At 40.8% G+C, this 26082-nt stretch overlaps 1 protein-coding gene across 5 annotated transcripts in view; it reads right to left on the reverse strand.

Moving 5' to 3' along the window:
• trim33 (tripartite motif containing 33) overlaps window positions 1-26082 on the reverse strand; it is a 188618-nt gene that overhangs the window by 122334 nt on the left and 40202 nt on the right. The window lies entirely within an intron of this gene.

The following is a 26082-nucleotide window of genomic DNA, read 5'->3' on the forward strand; positions in this document are numbered from 1 at the left end:
GACAGACCCATTTTGGCTAAAATGTACTAAAATGAAAATCCAGGCAATGGATTTCACTAGTGCAAAGATGGCAGCCTGCAGCTACTGGTTAAGTTTACACATTTTTTTTAAAAATTGCTACATTGAGTTTTGATTGACATTACTGCATTGGAGTTTTCCTCAACATAAGAGTTCAACCAGAAGTATGATTTGACAAAAATGTAGATAAAGCCAGCGGAACATTAAAAAAAATTTAGCATTTTTAAAAACATTGCTCATCAAGTCATCACAGCGCATCATTTTTTTCCCCCAGAGCACAGCAACTTACATAGGTAACTCAACAGAAGATAAAGCCAGCACAAGATAAGCCATTTCCCAGATTAACTATGCACTTGTTAGTTCTTTCACAATGAGGAAGGGCCAAGTCCAGCAAAGATGTTTGCAGAGGTCTGTGTAACAATGTAATTAATCTCTCTCAAACAAATTGTTCCCACATCACACTGCCTTGTGCCTTTATACTCCAAGGGATTTCCAAATTCAGTCCTCAGGAAAGGATGCTTGCAAAAATGGGTTTGGGTGCAAGCTGTTCTTTGGCCATGTCCTTCTACTTATCATGAATCAGTGGCAGGAAAGGTCTGCATCAACAGTGACAGTTGTTGCATGCTACTATTTAGGCTTGCTGCGAAGGGAGAATGATTTGAAGACATCACAGTTTGTCACTACTTTCATCACCGAACCTCTGCCTTCATCACCAGCCTTTGTCCCATTTTGTACTCTATACAGGCACAAGCCCCATTTCTCTTCCCAACTCTGGAATCAAATGGCAAAGCATCAAACACATTCATAGCATTACATACCAACACTTTGTTTCCAATTTCCCCAAAATTGCAATAGTGTATTGCAATTAGGATTAGTGGAACCAAATTGAGGGATTGGAAACAAAAAAAACCATTGTGATTTCAAAATGTGCAGAAAGGAAGTTAGTTTTGTTTCAGACCATTAATGCTGTCACTGAGTGGGTAATGGCTGTCGCTGAGTGGGTAATGGCAATCGCAGGTATCGGTGTATTAAGAGCCTATTCCAGGTTCGCCTATAAATGAAAAGACTGGAAATTTTAGTTCTGGCACTAATAACCAGTTAGCAATCTACCTTATAATAAAAGTGACCAAGCTCAGTTAACTTATACCACTTCTTTAGTTGAAGAGGGGGAAAATTTTAATAGCTTAAAATTTCCTCAATGCAGCCTGTGCCTGCATATTCAATATTGGTCATATCATTAAAAACAAAAACAGAATTACCTGGAAAAACTCAGCAGGTCTGGCAGCATCGGCGGAGAAGAAAAGAGTTGACGTTTCGAGTCCTCATGACCCTTCGACAGAACTTGCGTTCGAGTCCAAGAAAGAGTTGAAATATAAGCTGGTTTAAGGTGTGTGTGTGGGGGGCGGAGAGATAGAGAGAGAGAGAGAGAGAGAGAGAGGTGGGGGGGGGGGGGAGGGTGTGGTTGTAGGGACAAACAAGCAGTGATAGAAGCAGATCATCAAAAGATGTCAACGACAATAGTACAATAGAACACATAGGTGTTAAAGTTAAAGTTGGTGATATTATCTAAATGAATGTGCTAATTAAGAATGGATGGTAGGGCACTCAAGGTATAGCTCTAGTGGGGGGTTTTTTTATATAATGGAAATAGGTGGGAAAAGGAAAATCTTTATAATTTATTGGAAAAAAAAAAGGAAGGGGGAAACAGAAAGGGGGTGGGGATGGGGGGAGGGAGCTAACGACCTAAAGTTGTTGAATTCAATATTCAGTCCGGAAGGCTGTAAAGTCCCTAATCGGAAGATGAGGTGTTGTTCCTCCAGTTTACGTTGGGCTTCACTGGAACAATGCAGCAAGCCAAGGACAGACATGTGGGCAAGAGAACAGGGTGGAGTGTTAAAATGGCAAGGGACAGGGAGGTTTGGGTCATTCTTGCAGACAGACCGCAGGTGTTCTGCAAAGCGGTCGCCCAGTTTACGTTTGGTCTCTCCAATGTAGAGAAGACCACATTGGGAGCAACGAATGCAGTAGACTAAGTTGGGGGAAATGCAAGTGAAATGCTGCTTCACTTGAAAGGAGTGTTTGGGTCCTTGGACGGTGAGGAGAGAGGAAGTGAAGGGGTAGGTGTTGCATCTTTTGCGTGGGCATGGGGTGGTGCCATAGGAGGGGGTTGAGGAGTAGGGGGTGATGGAGGAGTGGACTAGGGTGTCCCGGAGGGAGCGATCTCTACGGAATGCCGATAAGGGGGGTGAAGGGAAGATGTGTTTGGTGGTGGCATCATGCTGGAGTTGGCGGAAATGGCGGAGGATGATCCTTTGAATGCGGAGGCTGGTGGGGTGATAAGTGAGGACAAGGGGGACCCTATCATGTTTCTGGGAGGGAGGAGAAGGCGTGAGGGCGGATGCGCGGGAGATGGGCCAGACACGGTTGAGGGCCCTGTCAACGACCGTGGGTGGAAAACCTCGGTTAAGGAAGAAGGAGGACATGTCAGAGGAACTGTTTTTGAATATAGCATCATCGGAACAGATGCGACAGAGGCGAAGGAACTGAGAGAATGGGATGGAGCTCCAGCATGATGCCACCACCAAACACATCTTCCCTTCACCCCCCTTATCGGCATTCCGTAGAGATCGCTCCCTCCGGGACACCCTGGTCCACTCCTCCATCACCCCCTACTCCTCAACCCCCTCCTATGGCACCACCCCATGCCCGCGCAAAAGATGCAACACCTGCCCCTTCACTTCCTCTCTCCTCACCGTCCAAGGACCCAAACATTCCTTTCAAGTGAAGCAGCATTTCACTTGCATTTCCCCCAACTTAGTCTACTGCATTCGTTGCTCCCAATGTGGTCTCCTCTACATTGGAGAGACCAAACGTAAACTGGGCGACCACTTTGCAGAACACCTGCGGTCTGTCTGCAAGAATGAGCCAAACCTCCCTGTCGCTCGCCATTTTAACACTCCACCCTGCTCTCTTGCCCACATGTCTGTCCTTGGCTTGCTGCATTGTTCCAGTGAAGCCCAACGCAAACTGGAGGAACAACACCTCATCTTCCGACTAGGGACTTTACAGCCATCCGGACTGAATATTGAATTCAACAACTTTCGGTCGTGAGCTCCCTCCCCCATCCCCACCCCCTTTCTGTTTCCCCCTTCCTTTTTTTTTCCAATAAATTGTAAAGATTTTCCTTTTCCCACCTATTTCCATTATATAAAAAAAAACCCCCACTAGAGCTATACCTTGAGTGCCCTACCATCCATTCTTAATTAGCACATTCGTTTAGATAATATCACCAACTTTAATACCTATGTGTTCTATTGTACTATTGTCGTTGACATCTTTTGATGATCTGCTTCTATCACTGCTTGTTTGTCCCTACAACCACACCCGCCCCCCCCCCCCACCTCTCTCTCTCTCTATCTCTCCGCCCCCCACACACACACCTTAAACCAGCTTATATTTCAACTCTTTCTTGGACTCGAACTCAAGTTCTGTCGAAGGGTCATGAGGACTCGAAACGTCAACTCTTTTCTTCTCCGCCGATGCTGCCAGACCTGCTGAGTTTTTCCAGTTAATTCTGTTTTTGTTTTGGATTTCCAGCATCCGCAGTTTTTTTGTTTTTATTTTGGTCATATCATTAACCAGTAAATAAGTGGGTTGATTTAGGGAGCTGTTTTGTGATTATTCTGCTTTATCTCTTCTAATTTGTAATCTTCTACTGAACCCATTCTGTAACTCAGCACAAATGTTTGCAGAGCCTTATGTGGGAAGTGAATGATAGAAAGTTTCTGTAAAGACATGACAACTTAAATAATCCTTTATTATGATGTGCATCCAATTCCTTGATCAAAATTGGAAGCCAGTCTATCTCTGAACCTTTGCGACAAATCACTAGCAAGTGTGCGAGTATAATCTCCAACCATTTCATAGTCAGCTGCATTTGTAAACATCTGCACTCTGATCCCAGATTGCCCAAATATGCACAATGTAAAACTACCAGTGAAATAACACCAAATTTTTCAAACGCAGACTAACAGAGCAAAAACCAGATATAGCAGTTGTGATTTTTTGAGAATGTATAAATAGCAGAAAATCACAGCTGTTCCCAGTAAGGAAGAGAAAAAAAAAGATAGTGGCATAGCAAGAGTGAAATGGCAGACAGAATAATGCAACAGTTAATTTATTCTTTGATGGAATGTAGGCATGTTATGACCCCCAGCTGAGGTTACCACTGGACAAGCCTGATCCCAGGGTGGAACCCAGCTTGACAGATCCTAACTTTTATTTGCTTGTTTAGATATGTGGCGAGGCATTATTGAACAGAGTCACCGGAGTCAGCTGATGAACTTATAACACAAGCAGAAAACATTTATTAAACAAGAAAAGATTAAGTATATTGCAATACTCCTTCACCTATACCTTTTCAGATACATAAAGATTTGTAAGGATAACACAAGTTATAAAAGTTCTCTTATACTCTAATGTTCACAGTAAGTACACAGCCCATGTAAACCACTAGGTGACCTGCAGTCAGGCATACAACATTCCAAAACCAAGTGACAGATGTCACCCCAAACAGATGCTATAGATCTCTCATCAACTCCCCCCAGTCACAGCGTGAGCCAACCAGTCTCACTGAACTCCATCTTTCACACGAGGGTTTCCAAACTCCACTCTCCAAGAACTCACCTTGGAATCTTCTCCCAAACCGACGCTTTCTCTCAAATGCCTTCCGCAAGGGTTCATTTCCAGGGTTCCAAACTCTTCTTCCAATGTTCCTCTACCCGGGTCACGTGTTTAAGCTTTCCTCCACGCACACACACACTCACTCACTAACTCAGCAGTCAACAGTACACCACTGCTTCATATGCCCAATGCAAATTTACAGACCTTCAGTTGTCTCTCTGGATCTTCTAGCTTCTCATAAGCCTTCATCTCTTTAAGCTTTTCTTTGCTCCTCAGTCTTAACTTCACTTAACAGGACCTTTTCCAGATTTGTGTCATTCCTTTAGCCAGGTCTGCTTGAGGCTTTCTCCTGTTCCACTCCCTGGGTCCTTGGAGACTCTCTTCTTTAGCTTCGGACTTGCTATCTGTCCCTTTTGTTTCAGTCTCTCTGTGGTAGCTACTTTCAATCAACTTTAGCTTCGGGCTAGCATTCTGCCCCTTCTGCCTGGCAGGTGTCTTCAAAATTGAACTCAAAAACTGATGTTTCTAATTTCTTCTGTGTATGTCTGTGGGAGGGACGGACCTGCCTCTCTGGACCCCTGTTGCAAGGCGTTTTTTTTTTTGTTTCAACTTCTCTAAACCACTACCCCGCTTGATGATACAGCTCTCCACTTCAAGGGTCACAAAACTCATTAAAAATGCAGGCATCTTTGAAAAAGTGAAACTAAAACTCAGGTTTCATCCTTTTAACGCACAAATGCAGAAATACAAATTAAACAAAGTTAAAGATATACCTTATCTCCAACACCTCCAAATACACAAACTATTTCTTAACATGGTACATCATTATTTAATAGAAACTGATATAATGCATAACTTAAATAGCTCTGCCTTTCAAAATGATAATTGGTCTTCAGCCTCAACTCCACTTTCCCAACCACTCCCCATAACCCTCAATTTCCTGAGACCCCAAAAATGATGCTAACAGCCTTAAATATATTCAACAATGGAACGTTCGAATCCTACCCACAGCCCTCGTTACAGAATTCGCCATGACACTGATCCCAGCCTGGTTTAGGTGGAGTCCATCCAACAGAACAGCTTCCTCTTTCCGGAGTAATGGTGTCAGTTCCTCATGAATCAAAACCCCACGTTCCTACACCACTCTGAGCCATGATTAGTTCTCCAATCAACTTGACTCTGTATCAATAGGTGTAGGGCTCAGGTAACAATCCAGAGATTACCAACTATTGAGGCTCAGCGTTTTAATTTGGATCCTAACTCCTTAAACATTCTCAGATCATTTCTAGCTTCACCTATGATTTTGGTTGCTAATAGGAGCATGACAACTGGGTCCTCCCCCTCCAAGTGTCTCTCCAGTTGCAAGATGCCCTTTACAGTGGCCACGGTCAGTTTGTTCATCCACCCTGCAGTCCTTGTTCTCATCCACTGATATCAAGTACCTCATCCCTGTTGGCAAAAGTCAAGGCTGAGGCTCCTCCATCACTACATGCTGAATCCGCATACCTGCCTGACTCACAATCACACCCTCCTGTCTCTGGGTGTTAACCAACTCTAATGTTCCAGTTAACCAAAGAGGATGTGACTGCCTCTGGGAACAAAGTGTCCAGTTATCTCGCCCCCATCGGTTGCCCTGCAACATCAGCAACTCTGAGCTGAAGCTGCTCAAGCTCCAGACATATATCGTAGATATGGTTTATGGGACTGCATGCATTCCCATGTTGCAGTTGCAACATATCACCAGCTCTGCCATGTCTGTCTAACCTTATTTATTAGAATTTGAACAGCACAGGAGCAGGTCATTCAGCCCATTGTGTCTGCACCAGCTCTCCAAATGAGCATTATGACCTTGTGCCATTGCTTTTCACCCATACCCCTGCACATTGTTTCTATTCAAATCATCTAATGCCCTTCTGAATACATCGATTGAACCTGCCTCCACCGCATTTCCAGACAGCGCATTCCAAACCACTCGTCGTGTGATGATTTTCCCACGTCATATTTGTGTCTTTTGCAAATCACTTTAAATCTGTGCCCTTTTGTTCTTTATCCTTTTACAAGTGGCATCAGCTTCTCCCTATCTACTCTGTGCAGCCCCCTCATGATTTTGAACATCTCTATCAAACCTCCAATCTATCCTCATAGCTGAAGTTTCTCATCCCTGGAACCATTCTCGTAAACTTCTTCTGCACTCTCTCCAATGTGTTCTCATCCTTCCTATGGTGTGATGCCCTGAACTGTACACAATACTCCAGCTGAGATCTAATGACTGTCTTATATAAATTCAGCATAACTTCCCTGCTCTTGTACTCTATGCCCCTATTACAGCAGCACAGGATACCATATGCTTTATTAACAGCTCTCTCCACCTTCAATGATCTATGCACATATACACCTAGGTCTTTCTGCTCCTGCACCCCCTTCAATATTTCACCCCTTATTTTATATTGTCTGTCCATGTTTTTCCTACCAAAATGCATCACCTCACACTTCTCTGTATTGAACTTCATATGCCACCTATCTGCCCACTCCACCAACTTGTCTATGCCCTTTTGAAGTTCCACATCGTCCTCCTCGCAATTCACAACACTCCCAAGCTTCGTATCATCCGCAAACTTTGAAATTGTCCCATGCAGACCAAGATCTAGATCATCATTATATATCAGGGTAAGCAAGAGTCCCCATACCTACCCCCGGGGAACTGCACGACAAACATTCCTCCAGCCCGAAAAATATCCATCGACCGTTACAATCCGCTCCCTATTTTTCCAGCCAATTTTGTATCCGCATTGCTACTATCCCTTTTATTCCATCCATGAGCAATAACTTTTCTCAAGTCTGTTGTGTGGCACTGTATCAAATACCTTTTGGAAGTCCATGTACACCACATCAACAGCGTTATCCTCACTGACCTTTTCCTGTTACCTCTTCAAAAAACTCCTGCAAGTTAGGGGAAATAAATAGTGTTTAATTTTCAAAATCCATGCTGGCTCTTCCTTATCAACCCATATTTTTCCATGTGACTACTAATTCTATCCCAAATAATTGGTTTCTAGAATCTTGCCCAACACTGAAGTTAAACTGGTCTGTAATTGCTGGGCTTATCCTTACAACCTTTTTTGAACAAGGATGTAGTGTTTGCAATTCTCCAGTCCTCTGGCACCACTGCTGAGTCTAGGGAAGACTGGAAGATTATGGCCAGTGTCCCTGAAATTTCTACACTCACTTCCTTCAATGTTCTTGGATGCATCACATCCGATCCCGGTACCTTGTCAACCGATAGTCTATTCAACACTTCCTCCTTATCAATTTTGAACCCTTCTAGTTTCCTTGTCTGTCACCATGGCCGGGGTAACGTCTACCTCCTTGATAAAAACAGATGCAAAGTATTCATTTAATACCTCAGCCATAGCCCCTTCGTCCATGTGTAGTCCCTAATTGGCCCTACTTCTCTTACCATTCATATGCCTATAGAAGACTTTGGGATTCCCCTTTATGCTGCCTTCCAGTCTTTTCTCATAATCCCTTTTTGCTTCTCTAATATGCCTTTTCACCTCCCCTCTGAACCTTCTGTTCTTAGTTCTCAGTTATATTTTCTACCTTTGATCAGTTAACTAGTTACTAATTAGTAACAGCAAGTTACAGTCTCCTAGCTTGGAGGCGGAAGATGATTCACCAGCTACAGGGTGTAAAAAAGGTTAAAAACAGAACCTTCCTGCTCTGCACCAAATTCCAAATACACACACTGCTCATGAAGCACTGATGCCAGACCACACTGTGCTTCCCTACTCTCAAGTTGGATGAAATATCTCAAATTGGCAGGCTTTAACTTTTTTTTAAAAAAAAGCACATAACTCCTCGTTTTAAGTCGCTCCACTTAACACTGTTTTGTTTTAATGCCATTTGTTCATTTTCGCTTTTACATCATTTGCACTCTGGCCCCACTTCCAGCCACACTGCACTCTGGGCCAGCTGCTGCCATATTTTGATGATGGATCCGCCGCTGTCACCAGAGGCCAAGCCTATAGGCAGAGAGCAAGTCCTGAGATGCAGGAACTTAAAGTCATGATTTTAAGGAACGCAACCGCAACTTTTTAAGTGAGATCTTACTGTACACCAGTGACAATATTTTTTTATACACATGAAAACTGATTTGTCCTGTACAGTAACACCTGAAGCTATGTCAGAGAAATTATAAATGCTGCACAAGCAGCATTTTGACTAATTAAAATTGTATCAGCTTAAACATGACTAAGAAAGTGGAGGATTAGAAAAGCCAATGCACAAGGTCTGGAGCAAATTCAAATGTTGGGGAAACCCACACTAACATGTTTGCAAACTTGGAATTAAGTGCAATGCATGTCAAAACAGTATAAACAAGTGAAGAGGGCACTCAGTAAAGCTCATACCTCTGCCATGTTGTGTTAACTCAATGCAATTATTAACAATTATGCAGGTGAGAAGCATCAATGGAATGCTCAAGAATTCACCAAAAGGAAAGCATTTGCACATTAGCCAGTCCCAAGCAAAGGGCCTTTGTATCAAAATAGTGGTAATTCTTCACTGGTTTGTGTGGCTGTGAAGATATTGCTAGGTAAAGAAAAGAGAGAAAGTGAATCTTCTTGTGTTTGTATTGAAATCTTTCCAACTTTTTTGTCTGGTGTAATAGTTCATTTTTCTTGTTTAATAAATATTTTATTCTGTGTTAAAATTTCATCAGCAGACTCCTGTGAATTTGTTCAGTAACTTCCTCCATGGTTTCTAAAAAGTCAGGATCCATCAAGCCAGGCTTCACTCTGGGATCTGACATGGCCAGTATTATCAGCTGGGATCCTAACAGCATGACGACAGCAAAAACGATTTTCAATTATATGAATCTGACTAAACAGGTGGAGTAGTCAAACAAACATTGTGGTGGTAAAGCAGATGGTACACTGTTTGATTAAAAAAATCTTAGTGTGCTTCAGGCAACTTGGCTTCACACAAAACAAAGCTTCCAAATAGTCTCAGTAAGATTTATAAAACAGCATGTCAAGAAGCAACAGCAGTACAAACAACACCATCTGAATATGCCCACATATTTAAAAAATTCCACACAGCGGCTCCCAAGTCCTGACAGATTATATTGATTTATTATTTGTAGAACAGTCAGTAAAATCAAACCAAAAGAATATTTTGAGTCAAACTTTTCAATTTATTAACAGTCAGGGGGTACCAATGGAATACCAAAAAAAGCAACGACAGCTCTGAGAAAATAAAAATACGGCAGAGAACAGATGGGAAGACTAACTTGTTCACAAAAAGCTTGCTGGCAAACATGCTCACTGCTCATCCAGAAAGGGATTCAAGGAAGAATGGAATTTAAGATAATATGTAAGTTATATAATTAAATTCACCAAAGACAGGATTTATTAACTGTCTTGGCTTGCTGTTTTGAATTTTTGCACAGCTGATTACATTCTCCCCAGTTACCCTGTTAAACCTATTCATAAATTTCAAGACCTGGATGAGGCCACCTCTAAGTCTTCTCTTTAGGTTAAAAAGCGCCAACCTGTTCAATCTTTTCTGATAGCTGTATTCAGTTCAGGTACCATCCTTGTAATTTTTTTTTTCTGTATTTTCTCCAGTGCTCGTCTACGTCCTTTTTCTAGTATGGAGAACAGAACTGTACACAGCACTGATCAGTGCCCCATTCAAGTTGAACATGGCTTCACTACTTTTGAATTCTATACCTCTAGAAATAAATCCCACTTTTTTTTTTAAAGCAATCTTGTTTCACTGAACTGTGACACCGCTTTTGATGATTTGATGCTTGTATTCCTAGATCCCTTTGTGTCTCTACCCCATTCAGTTCATTTACTGAAGTGTGATGTTTCTGTATTTCCTGTCAAGTACATTGGCTCACATTTATAAAGTCATTTTACCACAGAACTATCCAGTCGGCATGTTTCCTAATGTCTCTTGTTTTATGTTGCATTCTTCCACAGTATTAGCTATACCCTGCAGTTTGGTCATCTACAAATTTTGATATTGGGTAACTTGTTCCCAACTCCAAATCTGTAACTTGTTCCCAACTCCAAATCTTACTGTAAACTATGATCACTTATTCTTGTGGAACAACACTTCTTACCTTCCTCCAATCTGAGGCACTATGCTCACCTGTACTTTCTGCTTTCCATTTCTTGGCCAAATGGCCACCCAGTTATTTGTCCCCACTCCACCTCTGTCAGGAGCCCACCCATGTGGTGCCTTCCAAAAACCTACATATAGAATATTTATTATCCTCGTCCACTCTCCATTATCTCATCAAGAGTTCTCGCAGTTTAGTTATGCATGACAATCTTTCTGGGTCCATTCTGCTAAACGCCAACAAGTAAACCCATATATAGTATTTCTCAATGAGTTATTTGCCCTCCGATAGAAAATTTTAATTTTAAGACTATTAATAGTACGTAACAAATGCCCGATTTGCTGTTTTTCTTCCCCGCCTAGTCGACAAGATCACAGGTGTAGAGATTTGAGCAAAAAGGGAACTCAAATGAGCTCAGGCTGCCAGGACTTGAGCCTGTGCCATGCAAGTCTGCATATGCTTATGGTGCTCAAACAGAGTATTGAAATTGCCCCTCACAAAAAATGGATATTGAGTAAAATTACTTGCATCAATTCTTGACAACTACCTTTCTCCTAGTCTTATAGTTTCAAGATTTAAATCAATTTATCAGTTCTATCAGGGTTTTTCTTTAGTTCCCATCCTGAAATAACTTCTAAACATCCATTTTCAAGTGAAGTTTCACCTATTTCCAAATATTCTCTCTCAATTAATAGAGCAACTTCTTTCATATTTGCAATAAAAGCACAACGAAGGACTTACACAAAGAGCCACATAAATTCTTGGTTTTTTCATACACTCTCAAGTGTCTTAGGATGCTTTTCTGCTACATAAATGCAAGTTGTTGTTGCAACATACACCTCAATAAGATAATGAGCAACAAATGAACTCAATTGTATCCCTGGAAAAACTCAGCAGGTCTGGCAGCATCGGCGGAGGAGAACACAGTTGACGTTTCGAGTCCTCAGAAGGATCATGAGGACTCAAAACGTCAATTGTGCTCTCCTCTACCAATGCTGCCAGACCTGCTGAGTTTTTCCAGGTATTTCTGTTTCTGTTTTTGTTTTGGATTTACAGCATCCACAGTTTTTTGCTTTTATCACTTGTATCCCTAAGTGCTTCACATTGATTGGGATACAAAAACCCTAGATAGACAGCACCGACAATAATCGCTGCAAAGGATTGGATGAACAAGTGCGCTGAATTACCAAAAACTTACATATCCAGTGTTTTAAATAACCAAATAGTATCTAAATGATAACACTTATGAAAAACATACAGTACACAGTAAATAGTAAATTTAACACTTCAAATACTTACTGTACACAATAACCTTACTACTTCCAGTACTGAGTAACTTTCTTCATCAAGTTAGAAAGTTTTTACTGTGTCTCTCAGGTCTGCATTACAAACCATAGCATGTCTTTGATTATGCAAATAGCACCTAATGCGAAAATACTTCCAAATTTTCCAATCGCAAAGTTCTCGATAGGTAGGAAAAAGCCCACTGCATTGACTACAGGCTCTTATTATTGCTGCCTTTTTCATAATGGTGTTTGACCTTGATCCATCCACTGATGGTCAGCTTTCAGTTGTTTAGGCTGTATACTCTAGAATACTCTAGTTCTGTCGAAGGGTCATGAGGACTCGAAACGTCAACTCTTTTCTTCTCCGCCGATGCTGCCAGACCTGCTGAGTTTTTCCAGGTAATTCTGTTTTTACTCTAGAATACTATTCATTAAAATTATCCACCTCTTCTTAAAACATACTTGGTTGATTAAGATTTTAGTTATCTTTTCTAATACGATTTATTTTTCTTGGTATCCATGCCTTTTCCCCTTTATGCTTCTGTGGAGCAGCTTAGATTTGTCGACATTAAAAGGCATTGCATAACCGCAGTTTGTTGTTGTTGGTGTACAATATTTCCAACCCATTCTATCATCTGCAATTCCACATGATATGGATGAGCCATGGTTAGTATTTGCAGACAATGTACTTTTAGAGTTGTCAAAGTAATAAATGAATCCAGCTACTGGCTTGCTGACATTAACTTGGCTGTTCATCAGGCTTGGGCTGGTCTCTCGGCTGTTCATCACGGCCCAGGCACTGGCTAATCAGCTCTGAGATCTCTATGTGGTACAACATCTTATTTCATGCGGTGCAGAAAAATATAACCGATTTTACGTCCTAGTTGGGTGACCAATTTCCTTCATTACATTTTAGATAGCTTAACAGTCTAAGATACCCAAAGTACAAAGGCAAATTGGTGTACTGGCTGCCAGGAAATACGTATGTCAGTAAAACAGCTGATTCAAATGTTTATGAACACAGTCATGCCAAATCAATGTGCATCCTTTTTTTGAAGCTCAGTGGCCACACACTTAAAAAGTTGTCATTCACACTTTCTTATTCTCATATTGTTCCATTGTGTTATTTAGATTAAAGGCATTCCTGAAGCAAGAAGGCTCGAGCATACTCTAGAGTGTGACACTATTTTCCCCATTTCATTGGAGCTTATGACAAGTGGCCTTTGTTTTTCCTTCTTATACTGACAAACTATCGAGGGAACAATTGTACATTAAATTGAAAAAAGTCAATTTCACCATTTATAACGCATTATTGGAATCTGAGAATCCCTGATGTTACTGATGTGTATGCATATCAGTACAATTTACAGGTGCAAAGCATTTATGGAAAGTGGAGCTTTTGTTTCCTTACTCGACCTCAAAGTTTCCCACTCATCTACTTGGGTAGCTGTTGACAATGTCCCCCTCCATCCTACAAAAACCACCACCGCTCCACTCATCCTTATCTTTGGCCAGAAAATTATACTTAATTTCTGACCAATCAATTTCAAATTGAAATTCTGTAAACTCAGATTTGCTGGGTTCATTAAAGTAGTCATTTTCTTTCTCCTGGTACATTGCGTTTTTCTCTTAGTAGTTAAAAAAGGTGTCCATCCTTTTTGAAGTAGCAGTCCTATTGGACAGCAATGATCACTTGATTAACGTAGGGAAAACCTATCAAAACTAGTCCTCACATCAGAGCAGTCAGAAAAATGTGATTTCCAGATTAACGCAAAAATTGCATGAGACTAAACTGGTCCTGACCACTCATCAGATAAGTGAGGGTTATATATTGAAGTTTTACACAAAATGGTAGTGAACTGAAACAAAAACATTTCTGGATGAAACAAGATAAGGAAGAGGGTGGGGAGAGCAACTAGTTTTATGTGGATCCTACAGCTTCTCATTTGCCCCATTGCTGGTTAATAACTGGTGATAGGAAAAGGAATTAAATAAGTTAATTCAGCTAATAGGCAATCAATGTGATTCAAACCATGAACTGTTCACCACCATTGCAAATGTTTGTTTTTAAACCCCATTCAGCTAAATTCCAGCTGACTTGTTGCACATGGATATTGTTGCTTACTCCATAATTTAACTGAATTAAGTATTCAAATTATCCATCTACATCTCATTCACTATGCATGCCTCGTAAACCAGTATGTCTTAAAAGAAAAATAGTTTAACATAAAATTAGTATTAAGTTATTAAAAGGTCATCTTCAAAATGGCTATCAAATCATTTGGGAGAAACGACAAGAATACAATATTCCTGCCCTCCTTACAAAACCACTGTATTTAAATGGGCATCTCTAAATTTTTAGCTGCTTGCCTGTTTTCCACTTGACTCATCAGGTAATAAATGCCAGTGCAAGGGCAAAGTTGAGGTGCTAAATTATACTAATTATTCAAATAGTGTGCTGTGGACTGAGCCATAACAGTCAAATTGTTCTGACACAGAATTTACAGATTAGCAAACTTGGAGATGATAATCTGCTTGTCCAAATCAGGTTACAACTGAGAAATACAGTGCTAAGATTTCTCTGTTGGCTAAGAGTGTGATGTATGTAGATTGCATTTGAGGAAATTGCAAACTGCACATACCAAAAATTGACAAATATGATTGAAAGCTCCAGGCAACTGTCAAGGTAAATATATTCAAACACTAGATTTTTGAGATAGGCTAAGAAATTGAAAGCGGGAACTAATGAATTAAAATATAAAAAAGAAAATGCAAGTAGAAAAAAAGATAGTGAGTGTATGCAGAAAGAAGTCATGAGGGGGGCTGAAAGAGAGAGACACATACAAAGGAAGCAGAATACAGTGAGAAAAAAAAACTATGGAGAAAAACAACAGCACAAAAAGACAACAGAGCAAGTGAAATCATTCTCCAATTATCTGCAATGCCACCACAGGAGGTCATAAACAATAATATAACTCAATAGTAGAATAGTGCTGTTGCTTTATTTCTCTTGCCAATGGGTCACATGTAGCTTTGAACCTTGGGCATCTGGCCATTGCCATTTCCGTAACAATTATCCATACTGCTTTATTCACTGGTTTTTGTTTAAATTGTGGGGCCTGAAAGTTTGAAATGCTATCCTGACTTGGACACAAACAGCAATTCCTTCATGCTGTGGTATTCGCCCATTTCCACACTCAGCCAGTCTGCAAACCTCAGCAATCTCATCTTCATTGGCCCTGGACCCTGTTTGCAGCTAATTAAAAAGTCACAAGCATTTTGATTTCCAGTGGGTCGCATCAATACAGGCAACTGCTTCACTCTTAAATAAAAACAAAAAACTGCGGATGCTGGAAGTCCAAAACAAAAACAGAATTATCTGGAAAAACTCAGCAGGTCTGGCAGCATCGGCGGAGAAGAAAAGAGTTGACGTTTCGAGTCGTCATGACCCTTCGACAGAACTAGGTGAATCCCAGGAAGGGGTGAAATATAAGCTGGTTTAAGGTGGGGTGTTGGGGCGGGGGGGGGAGGTGGAGAGAAGTGGAGGGGGGTGGTGTGGTTGTAGGCGTGGTTGTAGGCAAAAGCAGTGATAAAAGCAGATCATCAAAAGATGTCACAGAAGGCAGAACAAAAGAACACATAGGTGTCGAAGTTGGTGATATTATCTAAACGAATGTGCTAATTAAGAATGGATGGTAGGGCACTCGAGGTATAGCTCTAGTGGGGGTGGGGGGAGCATAAAAGATTTAAAAATATTTAAAAATAATGGAAATAGGAGGGAAAAAGAAAAATCTATATAATTTATTGGAAAAAAACAAAAGGATGGGGGAAGAAACAGAAGGGGGGTGGGGATGGAGGAGGAAGGTCAAGACCTAAAGTTGTTGTTCCACAACACCTCATCTTCCGACTAGGCACTTTACAGCCTTCCGGAATTAATATTGAATTCAACAACTTTAGGTCTTGACCTCCCTCCTCCATCCCCACCCCCCTTCTGTTTCTTCCCCCTTCCTTTTGTTTTTTTCCAATAAATTATATAGATTTTTCTTTTTCCCACCTATTTCCATTATTTTTAAATATTTTAAAATCTTTTATGCTCCCCCCACCCCCACTAGAGCTATACCTCGAGTGCCCTACCATCCATTCTTAATTAGCACATTCGTTTAGATAATATCACCAACTTCGACACCTATGTGTTCTTTTCTTCTGCCGTCTGTGACGTCTTTTGATGATCTGCTTCTATCACTACTTTTGCCTACAACCACACCACCCCCCCCTTCTCTTCACCCCCCCACCCCCACACCCACTTCTCTTCCCCCCCACCCACTTCTCTTCTCCCACCCACCCCCTACCCCCCACCCCACCACCCCCTTAAACCAGCTTATATTTCAACCCTTCCTGGGATTCACCTAGTTCTGTCGAAGGGTCATGAGGACTCGAAACGTCAACTCTTTTCTTCTCCGCCGAAGCTGCCAGACCTGCTGAGTTTTTCCAGGTAATTCTGTTTTTGTTTTGCTTCACTCTTAAATTCAGGATGCAGTTAACATGCTTGCAGCTGCAAATATTACACAACCTAAGGCTCAATTTGACTTAATCACTGTAAACCGGTGACCCTGATGGGAAATGAGGGGAAAATAAACCAAGTTAAATAACTGGAAGGTTGCCATTTTTTCTGCATTTCTCAACAATATAAATTAAGCTGCCGAAATTATAGCTGGTATAGCATTGAGTTCTGTTTTTTTAAAAATGGTAACACATGGTTTAAAAATACAGAATAGCAAAGTAATATGTAAAGATGTCTACTTCACAAAAAAATCAATTCAGAGTCCAACTATCTTTTCCTCAGCCCTCTCCATGCACTATTATTTGCCGGCAGAGCATGCAAGACAGTTTCCTTCCACGTCTCTGCCATTGTAACAGACCTCTAAAAGGTACCATCCTCCCTGGGGGCAAACATCTAGCCTCATTTGGTATTTTTCCTGAATTGAGCAGCAGAATCTCCGAGACAGACTTGTGGAAAATCAAAAGAAATCACGTTTTTGTTCCACAGCATACTACAGTGCAGTCTGTTTCCGACTAACTGCTTCTTAGCCCTGGACGACTACTGTCAACGCGAAGAATTGCAGCAGGATTTAGAAAGGCAGAACAGGCCCCCACCATATTCTCCTTCCCTCCAACCCCAAAGAGAGAACATACAGACGGTTCCTGGAACAACAGTCCAAAGTGCACCAGACACTGCACAGGACAGGAGGATAATCAGCATCAATCAGCTGTTTACTAGAGAATGCAGGAAAGAGTCTTGAAAAATACCAATTATAATGATAGAATTGACAGTTGAAAGTATAAGCATATCAACTATTTAGCTCCTATTCTTATTACAAGAGCCCATATTAGGCACATTGCTGCAGTATCCAAATTTTGTCACAAACCAAAATCACTAGTCATGATCTCTCTGGAGGCCAAATCCACAACCACAGTGCCTCCATTTTTTAATGAAAACTTTCACATCATTTCACACTTTCTTCTAAAGCATTTACATTCACTACAAAGTCTCATGTCCTGAACAGATCTTCATGAACAGATCTGAACAGTTTTCATGAAATCTGCTGGGTCAATTGCCACTATATGTATAGCTTCCGATAAGAATTTAATCTTTTGGAACATTTTTCCTCCCTTCTATCATGACTCCTTGCAGTTATTATGTTGTTGTGGGGGACGAATGCCTTTCTTTGCATTTATTTTTAAGTCATAAGTATGTAGATTTTTTTCCATTCAACTCTTCTCCATCATCCCACTTTTGCTGAACTTGTATTTATGATCGGTCTAACTGGGAACCTAGTCCCAAATTTCTTACCTTGATTCTACTAAATAGAAAAGGCCAAAGACAAACTAAAACAAACCTGATTCATATGTAATGAATGTAATTCACAGTAATATTTATTGCACTGTTTCATTAGTTGTCCCTGTCCCCATTAGCTTTTGAAACTGGTTAAGATACTAATAAGAAGATTAATAATTAGATTAACATACTGCATGAGAATCAACTATTGCAAAACGTTTGTGGCAAGTATTCAATCTATGTGCTGGATTTGTGTTTGGAATATATAATTTACTGCAGTAAGTTCTCAGTCTGAAAATCCAATATTTGCTCAAAACAAGGGCCAAATACCATTGAGAGATTCTTAGCTCTCAACTTCGTATGCCTCACTGTTCACTATTTCACTGAAGATTTAACACTAATAAAACAAAAATGACTACGCCAATTGGTCAAATCAGATCTTCCAGCCCATAAGCTTATACAAACTAATTGCCTCTTCGGTGCCATTAAGCTTGAACAGAACAATAGAGCAAATAATTTTAATTTTTAATTTGACAAAAATAAGACTGTTGAGTGTTGACCGATTTAACTAATGTCGGCAGCAATCTCTCAGACACAGTATTATTGAAGTTTAAACTTATCACCCAAAGTCCACCAGAGCTTAGCAGAATGTTGCTGCTATATAATATAATAGAGTATTTAGCTTATTCCTGCAGTTCAGATCTTGTGCCATCAGGTCATCCAAGCAGCTAATCACATTAAAGAATTTCAACAGCCAACTAAGAAATGAAAAGCACTAATAATCAAATCAGTTTTTTTAAAAAATTACACTGAGCAAAGATGGGGCTATGCATACATACAATAATGAAGACATTTAGGGTTCAACTGTATAAACTGAAATTTAGATTGCTTGGGATTTATTTTCAATATTCAATTTTCTAAAAATTACTTTCAACCTTCTACTTATGATTATATGCTCCTCTCAGGAATAAGGTTGCATGCCCTGAATAATCAAGACAGAATAGCCAAACAACTTCCTCTTGTTCATGAGCAATTATCAAAGCAGTTCCAGTATAAATCAGTGAACTTGACTGCTTTACCAAAATTGGTACCATATTGATATATTGATTGAAATGTAGAGGGGAAAAGACACACAAAACAATTTCTGTTTTGTAATATTCTTAATTCAGCCCATCAAATGCCTCCCAAAACTACAACCAGCCACTAACCAGAAATGCTTTGTCCTAATACATTATCCCCAACATATGGAAGACAACTCCCACTGTAGGATGCTTTTAGGTAAAAAAAAAGCAATTCTTGTAACATTTACACCACTAAAGCAACTCTCAAAATTTCACACACAATGCAATGACTGTTATGTAGCTAATTCATTCTGTTACCAACATCCTGCAAACAGTAGCATGATGAATAATTAGTTTTTTTGTGCTAAGTGGGGGAACTACCTGCTCAATTAGCATCATATTGTCACCATGGGAAAGTTGTTCTTCCTGAAACAATACAAAAAGAAACACCCATTCACCAACTTCAACAACAACCAACAATAGTGCAGTGTAGCCAATCCACAGTATGTGCTGTAATTATGTGCCATGACTTTTCCACAGCACCTCCCAAAGCCACAAACTCCACCACCAATAGGATAAGGACAGGAGATGCGTAGGAATACCATCACCCTAAAACTCATTCCAAGCTGCACATCATCCTAACTTCAACGTACATCACTGCTCTTTCATCTTCACTGGGTCAAAATCCTAATCTGTACCCAACAGCACTGTGGGAGCACCTTCACCTCACAGACTGAAGTGATTTAAGGCAACATCTCTCTGCCATATTTTTAAAGGGTTATGACCACAGTCAGTGTTAATTGCTGCCCAAACCAAATCCCAGAGGGAAACTTGGTTTATGGGTCATAACCTTTTATTTGTATTCTAAAAACAAGAGGACAAGATCTCAGCAGTAAGAGGTCCAGTAACACTTGTGCAATTTTTTAAAAAAAGTAAAAGTTTCATTTACAAGAATAAAACTTAAGCACACAAGATTGTAGTTACACAATTGTTGGTCTTACAAAACATTTCCCCAAAACACTCTATTAGGTCAAACCCACAAGTAAACACTCCCTTATTGATGTCTATTGTGAAATCCAGTAATATTACACAAGGCAAACCGCTGTAGCTTCAATAAAGGTATACCACATGATCTTCTTCCATTCTGCAGTGGATTCCACTGCAGAGTAGAATTGCTTGTTGCAGCCCAAGACTTTTCTGGCTTGACTGGATGGCTGATTCAAACTACAACTTCTCCCAACCCAAAGCTAACAGCTCCCAGCTCAGCTATCTCTATCCTAGCTCTCCCCAGTAACTCTAAAATATCTTTTTCCCCTTTTCATCTCTGGTTCCATTGTTCTCGCACCTCCTTGAAACTCAAATCCTTCCAAAATATAAAAAATCCTTCATGTCTCTAACTTGTCTTTGCTTTTGGGTCAATAAAATATTATAACCCCACTACTATTTACCTATGGAACCCCTCCAAAACGCAAACATGTTTCTTGTCGGCACTGACTCCCCTACAATATTCAAACAAACTCTCCACTTATTAAAAGTGCAAATGTTAGATCTAACCTATTTACTTGTACCTCTATCCTTTTCATGTTTCAAACCTCCCCCCCCCGCCCCCCCAGGACAACCTGGCTCCTATCAATCTCGTGCCCAGTTTAAATCTCGTATACACCCAACCTTCTTTACAGAATAACCCAATATCCCCCAAAATCTTTTTTTAAAAAAAAACATTCTCACAGAAGTCCAATTTCCAATATTCTGTCTCTGCTGCCAACCTTTTACCATGAAGCTCACAGTAGGTGCTTTGCTGTCGGGGTCCATTATTATACAATAACCAACTGGTGTTTCTCACAGTACACTATTTACTGGCACTGCTGATGCTGTTTAAAATTACAGCACTGAATTAAGTGCCAGTAATCAGAGAATGTTGTATGTGAAGCCAGATGGTTACAATGTATTCAATATCACACTCTGCTCACCCACACTTTAAACATGTAGAGCTCTAATTTTCAAATATGGACATAAAGCACCAGTGACCAGAGAATATTAATGAATGTACCATAACTAAGGATCACTTTGCTTTAATTGTCCTTCCTGAAAGCATACTTTTTTGCTCAGGTACTGTTCCAGTACCAGCTGCACTCCTACCACAGTCCAGTGGCCATCATCAAAATAGGAGTCTTGACCAGTGTCATTAACTATAAGCAGTCTCCCAAGAAACCTGATTCTGTCCTCACTCAATGTCCATTAGCTTATACTCAGCACAAAACTGCTAGGTGGTGATCGGGAACCCCCAGAAACCTGTTCCCTTCACTAACTCACAGGTCGAGGTAATTCTACTGCACAGTCCTTGCTGAGATCAGCAAATTAATAGGGCCTGGAACCACTAAGTGATAGGCCAATACTACACAAGGAAGAGGAGATATATATGGCAGCTTCAATGCAGTGATTACTCCATGATAATAATCAAAGTTGGGCTGCCAAACCAATCACAGTTTAACAGAAGTCCACTTGATATGCCAGCTCTAGTGATTTTGATAGATAATACATTATAGTCATAGAACTGGCAGCTGATGTTGCTGCTCATCAAACCTACACACAATGTGACACTGGATTCATTACAAACGCAGGTATGAAAGAGATAATTGAGAGAGAAAGATTAAAAGGCAGACCGCGTTAACCCTTCCTTTTCCACAAACTCTATTTGCTAACTTTAATCTAATCTACTTCAACACCATCCTGGTTTTTAAAATCAAGCTCAAAATTTTCTGTTACTTTTATCAACTAGTTTAATTGACTGAGACCAGATAAATCTAGCCTAGGCAACCTTCTAAAATATGAATAAACAGATCATGTGCAAACAGAAACTGCACTGTCCTGCCAAACCACTGTAAAGTCAATCTCATGTAAAAGTTGGCCCCATGATTTTTGGCTGAAAAACAATTTTTCATGTACCTCGTATATAAGTTGACTCAAGTTTAATCAAGGATCAAAGCCCAAAATGTCAAAACTTAAGTATAATTTTTCCAAGCACAAAATCCTCAATTCATTATTCATAGAAAAGTTCACTATTTCTTCCAGTTTCTACTTGTCAATTAAGACAGCAAGAAAGTAGATCAACTTTGGACTTTGGGGAGAAACTGGAAGATCGGAGAACAGAAATAAACAGCACACATGGGAACAGGAAGCAGGGGCCAACTTTCAGAATGAACATTAAATAAATGAACCCTTGTGTCCTCAACACTGCCTTCAGCCTTCCTGGGATGCAATTTCCCTGCACAGAAGTCTAAATAAAGAGCTGGTAGTCATCACACAGCCCTTGAAGGTTGAACCCCCAGGCCCAGCTGATGACAACACTTCCACTCCCACGGTGTGTTTTGGAAGGGGAAAAATGGACTGGGGAGGCTCCATAATAAAAAGTGAGAGAGAGCGCGAGAGAAAGGCACAGGAAAACACACAATAAATGATTTATGTGGGCACTGCCATGAGACATTCACATTGCATGTGGAAGTCAGACAGTTAGGAATCCCGCAACATGCGTGTGTTTGATCAGCTAAGACGCACATATTGGGGAAGTCTGACTTTCACATGTAACAAAAATGTCTTACAGCGCTGTGAGGCCTTAAGACCAACCTAGACATACACATCAGTAAACCTGACAAAGAAACAGGATGTGTCATCTTTAACCAGCATAACTATAATCAACAAAATGTCATTCTTAATGACAAGTCCAAATTTGTATCCATTGGGCCTGCCGTTCAACATGACTGGGCAGCCTTGCTCAAAACCAAGCTTAAAAATGCTTGCTGGACTTACGTAAGAGTGATGAACAACCATGTGATTTGTGACAGGGCTCATCCTCTCAGTTCACCACGTCCACATATGTATGGGCTGCCCAAGACACACAAAGGTGATGTCCCTTTCCGACTTATCTTCTGCACAATATGAATTGGCCAAATAGCTGAGTGAATTGTTACAACCAGTTCTGGCCAAGTTTTCCACAGGGAGTGAAAGAGTCCTTCACATTTGAGGCCATACAGGACTTGCATTTCGATAACAATGCTGTGTCCATGTGCTCATTTGATATTGCTAGTCTATTCATCAATGTTCCACTTAAGGAAGCCATAGATATTTGCAATCTAGACCCGCGACCATTGCATGGATCAGTATCCACTGAACTTATGAACTCAGCAATTCACGCAGTTAGTTCAGTTCTAATGGCACTATATATGCCCAAATAGATGTTGCCAAGGGATCCCCTCTAGGTCCAGCTCTCGCAAATGGGTCTTTTTCAGAATGGCAGGTGAATGACTGGTGGAGTACAGGAATCAGTGCTTGGGCCCCAGCTATTCACAATATATATCAAAGCTTTGGATGAGGGAGCCCAATATAATATTTCCAAGTTTGCTGACAACACAAAACTAGGTGGGAATGAGAGTGGTAAGGAGGATGTTAAGAAACTTCAAGGCGATTTAGACAAGTTGAGTAGGCAAATAGATGGCAGATGCAATATAACGTGGATAAGTATGAAGTTATCCACTTCGGTAGGAAAAACAGAATGGCAGGGTATTATTTAAATGGTGATCGATTGGGAAATGGGAAATATTGATGTACAAAGGGACCTAGGTGTCCTTGTACACCAATCACAAAGTAAACATGCAGGCACAGCAAGCAGTTAAAACTGCAAATGGTATGTTGGCCTTCATTGCAAGAGAACTTGAGTACGGAGCAAGGATGTCTTGTTATACAGGGCCTTGGTGAGACCACACCTGCAGTAGCCTGCACAGTTTTGGTCTTGTTACCGAAGGAAAGATAAACTTGCTATGGAGGGAGTGCAGCGAAGGTTCACCAGGCTGATTCCTGGGATGGCAGGATTGTCGTACGAAGAGGGATTGGGCCAACTATGCCTGCATTCACTGGAGTTTAGAATAATGGGAGGGGATCTCATTTGAAATGTATAAAATTCTGACAGGGATAATGTTTCCTCTGGCTGGGGCGTGTCTAGAACAAGGGGTCACAATCTCAGGATACAGGGTAAGCCGTTTAGGACCAAGGCAAGGAGAAACTTCTTCACTCAGAGGGTGGTGAATCTGTCGAATTCTCTACCACAGAGGGCTGTGGAAGCCAAGTCACTGAATATATTTAAGAAGAAATCAGACATTTCTAGACTCTAAAGGGATCAATGTGTATGGGGTGAGGGCAGGAGTATAGCATTGAGATAGAGGATCAGTCATGATCATATTGAATGGCGCAGCAGGCTTGAAGGGCCGAGTGACCTACTCCTGCTATTTTTTTTAAATGTTTCTCAATATCTTTGTTGAGTTCCATGAGAATTGTTTCTTCGATGATTTCACACCTAAGCTCCTAACCCTTGCATGTTTCTGATAAATGGATGGTGCGTTTGCTACATTTAAATCCACAGCTGCATGTAATAATTTCCTTACATGTCTTAATGGGCTCCATCCTGTGCTCAAATTCACCTTGGAAGTGGAGCAGTCAAATGACCTCCCTTTCCTTGATGTACTAATCGAGAAATCTGCCCAGGGTTCTCTGCCATGGTCTACCACAAGCCTACCTTCACTGATCAATATACCCGTTGGGATTTTTAAACAGTTCCACACGCTATAAGATTGGTCTTATCGGCAACCTTGTAAATAGGGACTCAGCCATTTGCTCACCATGCAAGCTTGATGCTGAAATAGTGTGCAAAGGCATCCAGCAGGATAATGGTTACCCCGATCAGATCATTTCGCACTATATGTCATGCAAACTCATGAAAGGGCCCAAGGCCATTACATCTGGCCCTGAAAAGTGCCCATTCTAACTCAGATTACCTTGGAAGGACAAAATATACCAAAAATTTGAGCAACAGGTGAAGCTAGCTGTTTCAGTCTGCCACTATGCAGTAGCAACATGAATGTTATTTGCCACTAACAGGATGCTGCCAATCAAGCCAAAAAGGCATTCTGCTTATCACACAAGTGAGTAACGTGGTGTATGAATTTGTCAGCGTGGTGCTAGATATGTAGGCTGTACGTCCCAGAGACTGGTGGGTCGTATCAAACAGCATGTCCCAGCTGCGTTTCGCAATGGGCAAGGTACAGACCGTACCCAACCAGCCCCTGCTTGTAAAACTCAAAATAGTGTGTCCAACATTAGATGTAATTCTGCAGTTGGACAACATTTGCTAAATAATCCTCTGTATGCTAAGAATTACGCTGACAACCAATTTAAGATCACCAGGCTTGTATGGCAGATGTGTGTACTGGAAGCTACATATATTAACACATGGGGCTTTGTTCTTTGCAGACAGAAAGAACATGTACACACCTTGCTCCTGTTTCAGCTAAACAAGTGGCAGCCATTCACTGGATCATTGTTCAGGGCAATGCCTCAACCAATCAGGGTCAAGCTGCCTGGTTTAATTTTCAAACAATACTTGGCAGTTAACTGTCAGTCACCATTGCTGGTGCATTTTCCATGGTAATGCCTTTACCAGAGTCCACTTGCCGACCAAACAGCACTCTCTTCACATACAGAATAAATTGTTTTCCCCTTATATTGGGATTCTTGAAGTGCCCAATGAGTGCAAGATGAAAAGCTTTGGTATGTCTCTTTTCAGCAATACTCAAGTTTTACACTACCTAACGACTATTAGCTGCATTAAAGGACAGTATGCAGGAACAATTAAATGGGAAATAAAAGTATTGCAATAATAATGGATGTCTAGTCTACACAGATTGGGCAAAATCAGATTGGCAAAGGTAGCCTGGAAAATGAGCTCCATGGAGTGTACGTGGGATAATTTCTTAGCGCAGTACATTCTACAGCTAACCAGGGAGCAGGCTATTCTAGGCCTGGTAATGGAACATATTTTGAGGAACTGACAAGCAAGGTGGAGAATAGGGAACCTGTAGATGTGACATATTTGGATTTCCTAGAGGTCTCACATCAAAAGGTTACTACACAAGATAAGAGCACATGGTGTAGGAGGTAACATATTATAATGGATAAAGGATTGGTTAGCTAACAGGAAGCAGAGGGTATGGATAAATGGACCTTTTTCAGGTTGGCAAG

The sequence above is a fragment of the Carcharodon carcharias genome, chromosome 9, assembly GCF_017639515.1.
Source record: "Carcharodon carcharias isolate sCarCar2 chromosome 9, sCarCar2.pri, whole genome shotgun sequence".
NCBI classification, from domain to species: Eukaryota; Metazoa; Chordata; class Chondrichthyes; order Lamniformes; family Lamnidae; genus Carcharodon; species Carcharodon carcharias.